Source organism: Protopterus annectens, chromosome 7.part0 (assembly GCF_019279795.1).
Source record: "Protopterus annectens isolate FY-2018-M chromosome 7.part0, PAN1.0, whole genome shotgun sequence".
Lineage (NCBI taxonomy): Eukaryota > Metazoa > Chordata > Ceratodontiformes > Protopteridae > Protopterus > Protopterus annectens.
The window spans coordinates 645262955-645275454 of NC_056739.1; the positions used below are offsets into that span (position 1 = coordinate 645262955).

The following is a 12500-nucleotide window of genomic DNA, read 5'->3' on the forward strand; positions in this document are numbered from 1 at the left end:
CCTAGTTACCTTACAATTGAGGATATCCATGCAGAGCTGCATGTTATTGCCTGTGCTTCTCCTTATACTAATTGATGTCTGTTCTTTTTATTTTTATCCCCCCCCCCGTGTCACAACTACTTGCATACGTTTAGAAAGCATCATCTTTTAACCTAGAAGAAGCCAGTGTCTGGTCTTTTATTGCCCTATTATCAGCTTGTCTCTTTTGAAAAGTATAAGAAAAAAGAAAAACTGTAGACCTCTTTTGCAGCTTGAAAGACAAGCTGAAACTTTTATTGCTAAATAAAACTTTCCTTTATATAAGGTGTTCTCATATTTACTAGTTTCCATTTAAAATCTGTTATTAGGTTATGCCTAGGGTCTTAATATAGGCATTCACTTATGCAAAAGCATGAGAGCATTTCATCTCTGCATATATTATGATTAATGCTTTTGTATAGCTTTTCTTCTCTTTTTGTGCTCTAATGCCTATTTTTCTTACTACCAAAAGAGAAAAGGAAGAAGAAAAAAGACATCTGTTTAATAACTTTATCATGTACAAGAACTAAAAATACTTCATCATAAAAATATGTAATTTTATGTTGTGAAATGTTTCTTTGAAATGCTGTTAAGAATTTGTTTTACTTGGTTACCTTTTTCTTTTGTCTTCTCTTCTCAGAGTCTTTCCAAACATTAATGATATGAAGTGAGATAAGTGCTTTTCAGTTCCTTTCAAGTTTAACAAAGTCAACAAAAGTCCACTCTTTCTACTTTTACTTATACACTTGTATTTCACAAATGTGATTGATGCTTTGCAGACTCACATTTCTTCACTAATTTCTGTGTTGCTGGTCTTCTTCCTGTTCATCTCCATCTCCCGGCTCTAGATTCTTCTGGACAACTCCTGTGCTTTTCTCTGTCTTTCAATCATTTTCCTTTGGAACATTGGAAAAGGTTTTACTGGGAAAGCTGTCCATGTGTTTTGTTATCACATGAATGAGAAGCAGAGACCCCTTCTGCTTTATGGCTCATTTTTTGGTGTAAAAACTTCTGCATTTCCTCCTTAGCCTGCTCTGCAGCAAAAAATTACTGATAATCCAGGGAAAAATATTTTGAATACAGCTGGGTATACAGCAGCTTGAATCTCACACCTTCCTCTAGACATTTGATTACTGGAATACAATTTTCTCTACTGTTGAGTGTACAGTAAATCATTTTCCACAAACATTCGATCTCCAGCTTTTAATACTTTGTCCTTTTGCTAATTTTTTGTCAAGATTAACACTTTCTGTTGGTAGGTTTGCATCTTTACTAATAGAGGTATTGGCTGCCTTCTCATGGCCACATTTGAAGCATACGCATGTGTATGCCCTTTTAATTAACAGTTCCTGCTGTGGAATACCAGTCCAGTTGCTTATTTGTGTATTCATGAAATTAATACAGTCTGTTCCTTGTAGTTTCTCTGGTATGGCAGAAAATCTCAGATTTTTCCTATGTGCTATGTCCCTATAGGCAACAATATCCTAGACCTAGTCATTACCAGCATGAGTGACAGGTGTTCCACACCTGAAGTCAGCTCCTCGTTGGTTCGATCTGACCATAAGCTTTAATCACCCTTGATATCCACATCCCGCCCCCAACCCCCATTAAGGACACCATGGTAAAAAATTTCTCCAAAGCCAATTTCATGCTTAAGACAGAAGTGGTGAATTTTGACACCCATGCAGATGGACAATACAGTTACAACTGCTGAATCCTACACAAATGCACTCTATAAGCACTTACACGAGTGCATGAATCATGCTATCCCAAACAGAACCAAGACACTGTCCTCCAAAAAAAGGAAGCCAATCTGGTGGTCCCCTGCCATAAACAAACTGTACAACAGAAGGAAGAAACTGTTGCAAAAGAGAGTAAAATTCCATGAGTGGAGGAGTTCCCTGGTCAGCCTAAGTAAGAAGCCGAGGTCCCTTATTAAGATCCTCCAAAGCTAGCTACGAAAACAAAATCGCCACTAATTCTAAGGACAACCACAAAGCATTCTATAGCTATGTCAAGAGTCTTGGTGGCAACACCCAGATCTGCTCTGAGTTACAGCACAAAGGCGTGAATATTACAGAACCAACTGATATTGCCAACATCCTGGCAGATAGGTTCAGTTTTAACTTTACCCCCCCCCCATCCCACCCCCAAAAGGGCCCATATCTATACGGGAAGAATGCAGTCTCCCTGTAATCACAACTACGCAGGTAAAAGCTGCACTGTCTAAAGCCAAAAACACAGCATCCATGGGACCGGACAACTTCCCAGGCTGCGTTTTACATGAACTTCAGAATGAACTGGCTCCCCACTTAAGCACCATGTTCAATAATAGCCTTGCATCAGGCTTTGTGCCCACTGAATGGCGCACAGCAACAGTTATCCCAGTCCACAAAGGGGGAGCCACCACTGATCCTGGGAACTATCGACCTATTAGCCTGATGAGCCTGGTCTGCAAGGCCATGGAAAGTATCATCATGGAACTCATAAGCAAAGACATTGGTAACCTCCAAACTCTGGATCCCACCCAGTTCGGGTTTGTGAAAGGCAGATCATGCCTCCTGAACCTGATTGACTTCTTTGAGGCAGTCACCAAAGCCGTGGATGAGGGTAAGGACATCGCCAAGGCTTTCGACACCGTCCCCCATTCTGGAGTTATAGCTAAATTCACTAAACTAGGTATAAAAATCCCTATGTCACAAGATGGGTTGCCAACTGGCTCACTGACAGAACCCACACTGTAAAAGTTGCAGACTCCAAATCTGACCTCAAAGCAATGACAAGTGGAGTACCACAGGGTTCCGTCCTGGGACCTCTCCTGTTTGGTATCTACTTCAAGGCCTCTGGCTAACGAAGTTCGCAGATGACTGCAAACCAGGAGCTATAGTTATGTCCCCAAATGATGTGGACATCCTACAGAAGGGCCTTGCTGAGACAGATGCCTGGTGTCAGAGCCATGGCCTCAAGTTCAATGCCAAAAAGTGCAGTGTCATCCCCTTTGGTAAAATCTCTGTACCCATGAACTACCACATAGGCAGCAATCTACTTAACACTGAATATGTGATAAGGGACCTTGCGACCCAGGTGGACAGTAGTATCTCCTTTGATAGTCACATCGCCACAGTAGTCAGGAAGTCCTATGTGGCAAACCTCTTCATAAAAGGGTTCTCATCCAGGAAAAAGAGGTAATTGTTCCCCTCTACTCGACACTCATTAGACCCATTATATAGAGTACAATGTCCCTTTTGGAGTGTACCTCACAAGACATCTGCAGCAGCTGGAAAGGCCACAGAAGTACCTCACAAAGAGAATTACTGGCCTCAAACAAATGCCTTACACTGACCGCCTCAAAAAACTCCAGCTTTACTCCGTAGCATATTGCCTACTCTGAGGTGATCCTCTGCCTAACATATAAAGCTATGTCAAACCCAGAGATGTTGGACATGCTACACCTAAAGAATTCCCAATCCCTCCAAGCTACACGCTCTAGGGAACTAAACCTTGTAACCACAATAAAAGGACATGCTGTAGGGATAGATTCCTGTCCCAGAGACTTCCCATACTCTGGAGCAGGCTACCCATCTATGTCAAGCAAAGTTCTTCATTAGCACTCTTCAAGAAAAATCTTGAGGAGTGGATAGGAAATAGGAAATACACTCTGGGGATCACTTCTGTGTCTCTGCTCGACAGTGGCACAGGAAAATAACTTTCTTGGGTGGCGTAAGCCAGGGAACCTTGTTGGCTAGGCTTACGTAGGCCCTTGGGCCGATAGCCTAGTGTACCTACCTATGAACCTATGTGCTCTGTCCCTTTATACTACCATTTTGTGGAAAAAAAATCTTGAGCAGTGTCATACTCAGCCAGCCTTTTCTTCATTTTGACCTCTGATTTTTGCATTTTTATCAAAATATCTGTTTAAAGTTTCTTCAGTTTTTCCCAGCCTTTTCTTACTTGAGTTGATGTACTCCTTCAGTGTTTTGTTTATTTCGAGAACATTTTACTTTATCCTCTAGATTACTGAATACAGTGTCTTCTACCAGACTTGTAGCTTGAACTGATTTTTGCTGAATAGTTACAGGATTTTTCCCAGTTAGTGTTTCTTTTTACCTTTTCTATTTGATGTTTGAGGCCGTCTTAGTTTCTTCTTTGCAGGCATTCAGGCAGTGTACTTACTAACCAATAACTGAATTTTGCTCAAGTTGACAATATCACTGGCTGCTGTTTCACAGTTTCTGTTTTCACATTGGAAGGGCTGAAGTCAATGTGTTAATCAGTGTGCAGCCATCTTGGAAGTCTATAGAACAGTGCCTTTATGACAATTTGTAAATAACTCTTAACAAGCTTTTAGAACAAAATAAATTACACTCTTTAAAAAAAATAAAACTGAGTAATGCATTTTGAGAACAGAGAAATATAAAAGTTTTTCAATAGATGGCATATAAGAGAACACTGTTTAACAAGCTACATTTTAACTAACACTTGGCTGAAAAAGATGCTGTAATCTGTCTACCAATACCTGAATTTACAGAATAAAACAGAAAAACCAGTAACAAAAATGAACCCACTGGAATGGAGTGAAAAAAAAGTAACCATGTCCAAGTTATCCTTGAGTGAAAATGTTTGCCATATCCAGAGTTCTCAGGAGAGGGTTGTTCCACTCAATGTTCAGGGTGAGTCAGACACTGAGATATTCAGTTAGCATAATTCTTACAAACCAGTTTCCCTTTCAGTGAATTAGAATCGTGGCGCAAAATTTAAATTGCAGCTGCTACATTTTTCTGGAAAAATTAACAGAAAAGGCTGCCATCAAACACTAAGACCTGCTGCTGTGAGTATTTTAGTGTGTGCATGTGTGTCCCTGTCTGCCCTCTCACAGAAGAAAAAATACATTTTCTTCTACATGAGCACTTTCCAGTGTATTCATCTTTATAGTAAAAGAAATGCTTCACAGGAAAAAACACAATTGCAAGTTTTATGCAGTTTTTTTCATACATTTCTTAGGTTTGTTGGATTTGTACTAAAAGATAAAAAAAATGGAGGTTTATATATATAGTCATTATCATTAAGCATGTATCACTCCTTTCATTCATCAGTTATCTAGAGCCACTGCTCACACCACTGGGTGGCTAGGCCTACATAGCTTTCCTTTTATGATGCTTTCAAATTCTGTATATACAGCTAGTATCATATGCAACATTCAGTGTTATGTAGTCCAGTCTCGCCTTCATTCTTAACCCTGGGTTCGGAGCCGAACCTCTGCTCCTATTCAGCCATACTCTAGTTCAAAGTCTTCAGTTGGCTCGTGGCTGAGCTATCCCATCATGCAACAGGCCCATTCCCCAGATCACATTTGCAGCTCGTTAGGCTCAGATGTGGTCTCGATTTTGGCCGTGGCTAAGTATACTTTTTTCTAAATTTTTAACTGTCGATCATAAAAAGCTATTTTCATAGCTACTATGTGTCTCTCTCTCTTGCTGGTTGTGTGGCTTTTTCGTTGGCCATTTTTTGGTATCCCTTTCACTCCCTTTCTTCCCATGGGCTAGGTCCATTTCAGTTAGAGGACCTAGTCCTCCCCATTGTTTCTGTGTGGTCTTTTGTTTTGTGCTTCTGTTTACTTGTTGGCTTATTTAGTGTTTTGTCATCTCTGGTAGAGGTGTCATCCTGCCTTTGTTTTCCCTGGGCTATGCCCGTTTAAATTGGAGGACCTAGTCCTCCCTGTAGTTTTTGTTCCTATCGGTTACTAGGCCGTTTTAGTTAGAGGCTCTAATTTCCCGCATGGGGTTTAGTCAGTCTTGTGTGTACGTGTTGTTTTTGCAGCTTGTCCCTGTGTGTGTACTCCTTTATCCAGCATGTTTAAGGATTCTAAGGAACACAGGCCTTCAGACTTTAAAAAGTGTGTTGAATGCAACAACAAAATGTCTATAACTTATGGGCAGTCCGTGTGTGTGTGTGTGTGTGTGTACTGCTTGGGGCCTATTCACCTCCAAGAGTCCTGCTTGTTTTATCATTCCTTCAGTCCCCGTGTACTACAGGAGAGGAAGAACAAGCTCATTCTGAACGGTCTACTTAAACATTCCTTCGAGGAAGACTTAGCTAAGTCTTCCAGTGCCATATCCTGTCCAGCTAAAAAGGACAAAAAGACTGCTAAGAAGCACTCTCCTTCTCTGTCTGTTTCTTCGGAGCCACTAGAGAAAGTTGCTAGAACAGCTTCTCCTTCTTCGGCTCCATTGGCTTCGGTGCCGACTGTATCGGCTCCAAGCCTTTCAGAGCCGGTCATGGATATTTTTGTTCAGAGTCGGTCTCCAGTTGTTCGACCTGGTTCTCCTTCCTGTCAGTCTCCCTCTGTAGGGAGATCCAGATATCCAGCTATATCCTCGAGGTCCCTTTCCGATAAGGATGTTGATAAGAGTGGTGAAGAAACTGCTTCAGCCATCAGTGCTGGCTAAACTGATTTCAGCTCTGACCCAGTCGACTCCGGAGACCATGGCCCCTTCATCGTTTGTTGTTCCTCCTCCGAGCCTTTCTCGGCCCTCGGAGCCAGAGTTGTCGGTTTTGTTGGGTGCCGTTAGGTTGGTTCCAGTAGCTTCGCCTGGCCTCTCGGTTCTGATTTTCGCTCCGACCCAGTCAGTTGCGTCCATGGGGTCGAGGGTCCACAGTTCCCCGGTCGGACCTGAGGGGGTGGCTTGGATCGATCTTCATCAGTTCCCAGCCTTCCTGTTGGTGCTTCGGCTCGGGTGAGCTTGGACCCGACATCTGCTTTGGACCTCATCTCTTTGGCGCTGAGGGCTACTACCGTATTCTCTATGGTTAGTTAGCCTTCGAGGTTATGAGGAGCGTGCTGGCCAGGTCATCAGCTGCATCCTACAGCACTGACACTCTGCCCCCTCCGGCACCGGTGTCAGTTTCAGATCACCCTCTATCCATGGACAGCGGAGACCGAAGGCCTCAGGATACCTCCATGAGTGGTCCCCAACTTTCTGACATATCCCCAGAGTTTTTGCTTGAGGAGCCCATCAGAAAGAGATTGTGTAAGAGGAAACATGTCGACTCCTCGGATGAGTCTCTCACGTCGGACACAGACCTCGAGGAGTCAGAGGGGTCCCCCAAGTAGTCTTCTGAAGATATCTCTTTTTCAGATATCCTTGAGATCTTGAAGCAGAGAGGTGGCTGGCCCTCCAACGTCTGTGTTCCTTAAGGCTTTTGGGTCTCAACCTTCTGCCTCTTGGGTCTCTCCCCCTTTCAATGAGCTACTAGATCTCGTCTGTCGAAAGGTGTGGGAAACTCCTGACACTGTGGAACCGGTCCCTAGGAGACGCAATAAGTTTTTGTCCGCTCCCAGAGACCAGGAATATCTGACAAAAGGCGTTCCAGTGGTGGTGGCAGCAACCACCAAGAAGGAACTTGCTGAAACTTCATCTACCGTCTGTCTGCCTAACAAGGTGTCCCGGGCTATGGACAGGTATGGGAAGCGTGTGTTTACCTCAGCAGCCTTTACTCTGCAGTTGCTGAACTACTTGACGCATTTTACAAGGCTCCAGAGAGATCTCCTAAAAGAGATACAAGGTTCTCTACAGGGTAACGTTTCTGATGCCGTGACACAGAAGGTCAATGCACAGATGTCTACCCTAAATTCCCTTACCAACTCCTCCATGAGGCTGATCTCATAAGCATCCGATGGAGCGAGCAGGGCAGCAGGTTCTGGAGTCACTCTTAGGAGACACTACTGGATGTGCCTGTGTAATTTCGCCTTCATGTCTATGTTCAACACCCCATTTGACGGTTCATCGTTATTCGGAACCAAGATGAAGGACACTCTCACTAGGTTGGAGCAGGAAGGAAAAACCCTGTCTGCCGTGGGAGTCAGTTTTCCCATGCCTTCTAGATCATACCCCAAGGGCCAGAAGGGTGGGAAAATGTGGTTCAGGAAGTCGCAGAGGTTTTTTTCAAGATGCAAAAAGTGATTCCCCCTCCAGAGGAGGGGGTGAAAATTCAGGTAGACGCCGCCCTAGAGGCAGAGGAGGCCCGCATAACCAGGTGGACCGTGATTCCTTTTGTGGTTCTCCCTACCAGCGCTCCTAAAGGGAGGCCTGACTGTGCATCTCTGGAGCCGGTCAGGGGTCGCATTTCTTTGTTCCCAGAAGCCTGGCAAGACGTCACCAAAGATGAATGGGTATTAAAGATAATTTCTAGAGGTTATCATATTCCCTTCTCTTACATCCGCGGTGGTGCAGTGGTAGCATTGTTACCTCACAGCAAGAGGTTCTCCCGTTCGATTCTCGGCTGGAGTGCAGGGAGTGTCTTCTGTGTGGAGTCTGCATGTCCTCCCTGCGGTTGGGTGGGTGTTTGAAAGACATGCGTAAATGGGTGTGCCTTCGTTGAAGCTTGAACGTCGAGCTGGCATCTCAGCATTCGTGAAAAATCTACTGCCAATCATTAGCAGACCGGAGTTCCGCTGTAGCGACCCCTAACCGGGAAAAGCCGAAAGACAAACAACATCATATTCCCTTCTCTTCTCCTTCCCCACCAACCAAGAGAATTCCAGACATTCCACCCAGTCACACGGATTCCGTAACTTTTGAAATAAAAAAGTTGCTTTCAATGAGAGCCATCCAGCCTGTCCCCACAGACCAAGTAGGATTAGGGACTTGCTCCAGATTCTTATTGGTGCCAAAAAGAACAGGGGACCTGAGACCCATCTTGGATCTCAGCCGATGAACCTACATGTACAAAAGTCCAAGTTCTGCATGGTCACCTTCCAGTCAATACTCCCTCTGTTAGGGAAAGATCTGTGGATGTGCTCCATGGACCGCAAAGATGCTTACTACTATATCAAGATGGACAGGGCATCGAGAAGTCATTTACGTTTCTGGCTGGGAGCCAGTCATTTTCAGTTTCACGCTCTGCACTTTGGTCTCACCACAGACCTCAGGGTGTTCACCAAATGCATGGCAGTGGTAACGGCTCACTTGAGACGTCATGGAATTCCAAGTGTTTCCGTACCTGGACGACTGGCTCCTTTCTGCCACCACCAGGCATCTACTGTTACAGACCAGGGACGCCACCATTACACTGTGCCAAAGGTTAGGAATTACTCTAAATTGGGAAAAATCTGCCTTGTTGCCCTCGCAGCGTGTCACTTTTATCGGCGCCGAACTAGATATGGTGCTCATGAGGGCCTTCTTACCAGAAGAGAGAATTCAGGCTCTACAACAGCAGGTGTACGCCTTACTTCCATTGAGGAAGGTCAAGGCAAAAGTGGTCCTCAAGTTATTCGGGACTATGGCTGCCACGGTCATGCTAGTTCCCCTTGCCAGACTACACATGAGGGTTCTTCAGTGGCTGCTTTTCGCCCAGTGGTCACTACAGCATCTTCCACTCTCCCACTCTATTCTAATTACGGACACGTGCAAGCAAGATCTACGCTGGTGGCTTCAGGCCAGCAATCTCAACGTGGGCAAGCCTTTTGTCCCATCTTCCCCAGTTACCACAGTGACTCCCAGATCAGGTGGGGGGGGGGCATTATCTCGGCAGGACAGTCCAAGGCACGTGCCAGGATCACGAGACCCATTTGCATATCAATGTCTTGGAGATGAGAGCAGTGCTATTAGCGTTGCAAGCACTTCAGAGCTTTCTCCCTCAAGGGACAATTGCAGTCCACTCAGACAACATGTCATTGGTATGGTATCTGGACAAGCAGGGAGGAACCAAATCGTACTCTCTTTGCAGAGAGGCACTTCGAGTTTGGCAGTGGGTGGTGTCTTCCCAATGCTTTCTAGTTGCAACGCATATACCGGGGAAGTCCAATGTGATTGCAGACAGGCTGAGTAGAGCTATCCTAATGCCTCACGAGTGGTCCCTGAACAAATATGTTGCAGAGAAGATATTCCGCAGATGGGGTCAGCCTTGCTGCGATTTATTTGCCAGCCCCTTCAATGCCAAATGCAGCAGCTACTTCACCCTTGAGACACCTAGGGGACGCTATGTTTCACGATTGGCCCTCCATTCTTTTCTATGCCTTTCCACTGTTTCCTCTGATATCAAAGGTCATTCAGAAAGCATAGTCTTTGGGAAGCAAAATGATCCTGATTGCCCCACACTGGCCTCGTAGGATTTGGTTCCCTTTCCTTCAACCCTATCTAATGGATGATCCCTGTATTCTGGACCCAGATCCAGATCTGCTGACTCATATGTCACTACAGTTCCATCCCTCCATCCAGACCCTCAAGTTGACAGCTTGGCTGCTCTAGTTCCATCCCTAGTCAGGCTTCATGATTTTTCCCCGGTAGTGGTCCACATTCTGTCTTCTTCCCACAAGCCTTCTACCAGGAAGATTTATTCCAGTAAGTGGAAGATATTCTCCATTTGGCCCCGTGAAAGACATATTGATCCTTATACAGCGCCTGTCTCAGCAATATTAGACTTTCATTCTCAACTGTTCAGTCAGGGTTCAGCTGCAGCAACCATTAAAGTGCAACTGGCAGCGATTTCTACCTTTCATGTTGCTCATGAGCCCAACCTTATGGCTCATAGGCTTTGTAGGGCCTTTCTGAAAGGGAAAATGTTACTCCGGCCTCCAGTCTTTGATCTAGTAATGCCATGGGACCTCAGTTTTGTATTACAGAAGCTCACCTTGACTCCCTTTGAGCCCGCAGCTATGGTGTGACCTTAAATTCTTGTCATGGAAGACAGTATTCTTGGTACCCATAACTTCAGCTAGGCGGGTCTTTGAACTCCAAGCTTTATCAATTAAGCCACCTTATTTGGTGTTTCACAAAGACAGGGTCTCCTTAAGAAAAAATCCTTCCTTTATTCCAGAGGTTGCTTCTGTTGTCAGTATCAGCCAATCCATTGAGGTGTGTTTTTTCCTAAATTTTCTAACCAGGCAGAATTTAAGTTTCATCAGCTTAGACATTCATAGACAATTGTGTTCCTATTTACATAGGAGAAAAGATTTCAGGAAATCAGATCAACTGTTTGTCTCGTTTTCAGACAGTAGACTTGGGGTTCTTGTTTCTAAAGTAACCTTGTCTCGCTGGATTGCCAGTTGCATCTCGTTTATTTGTGCTTCCAATGGCAAAGAATTACCCTTTAAGGTGAAAGCTCATTCTACTCCATCTGTGGCTACCTCAACTGCATTTCAGACTAGGATTTCTATGGATGATATTTGTGCTGCAGCAATATGGGTTTCGCCTCATACTTTTATTAGTCATTACAAATGGTCTCTAGAGGCAGATCTTCCTTTGGTGCCACAGTGCTCAAGAGTATTTTTCACTGAGCCACCCAAGGTCAAGGTGCTAGGGACGCTGCCGAATGAAGGCGAGACTGGACTACATAACATCAAGAAGTTATGTACTCACCATAACGTTCTATGTATGTACTCTATCTCGCCTTACATTCTTACTAACCCCCCCTCCTTGAGGACCTGGAGGTATAGTCTCTAGGTGTCAGTCCTTTCTGTTGGGGTTGTTCTCATTGTCTGTGTGTGTGTGTGTTTGTTTGCAGCAAACAAGATCTGGGGAATGGGCCTGTTGCATTATGGGATACCTCTTAGCCACGAGCCAATTGAAGACTTAGAGCTAGAGTATGGCCGAGTCGGAGACGAGGTTCGGCTCCGAACCCAGAGGTAAGAATGTAAGGCGAGATGGACTACATACATCGAACGTTATGGTGAGTACATAACTTGTTTTATCTCCTTGAGCTTATCTTCGCAAACCTTACCTGTTGTCACTCCTGCCCCATTGATAGCCCTTGGTAGAATTCATGTTATCCTGCTTGCAGCAGTTTGTGTAAATGCATGCATTTGTTATAGTACAACTACATAGATATAAATGTCTCACCTGTACCTCACATGTACCTGCTGTTCTAGGTGCTATTCAGTTTGTTTATGAACCATATTCCTACAGCACTGTGTAAAAGCATGCGCCTTTTATGTATTTCATTTGATGTTTCTTAACCTGGTAAGTGAACTTGCACAACAGTCCTTTTCAGCCACAACCTGGGCCAAGTTGGCAGTGGCAATACCCATACAAAAGAAAGAAAATTACAGTAAGATGCAAACAGACTAATATATATAGTGATTTAATAAAGGATATGTAATACATTATGAAATAGTTGCAACTGAAGAAGGTAGTAGAAATGTACAACAAAAAAAGAACAAATAGACTTAAGTATGACTCGCTTATTTGGAGAAGTGTAACTAGTTTGTGTACAATTTGTATAGTGTGTCACATGAGAACATTTTGCTACATAGCTCGTTTACTGAAATTCTAACATTTTAGATTGGTCTTTTAGTATATTGTGGAGCTGCTAAACTGCTACATATAATTATGGAGCCTTTCAGTTAGCAGGTTGAGACCGTAATTTTCAGTTGTTCTCATTGAAAATGTTGGCAGTATTACTATGTATGGTAGTTTATTATCAGAACGCTATACAGTATGAGATTAATGTTTTGATTCATACTGTTTAATGTTTTGCTAAAATGG

General features: G+C 44.0%; 1 protein-coding gene across 1 annotated transcript in view; it reads left to right on the forward strand.

Annotated features, from left to right (window-relative positions):
- Window positions 1-12500, forward strand: part of ICE2 (interactor of little elongation complex ELL subunit 2) — a gene marked incomplete in the record, with an annotated part of 1939141 nt that overhangs the window by 648701 nt on the left and 1277940 nt on the right.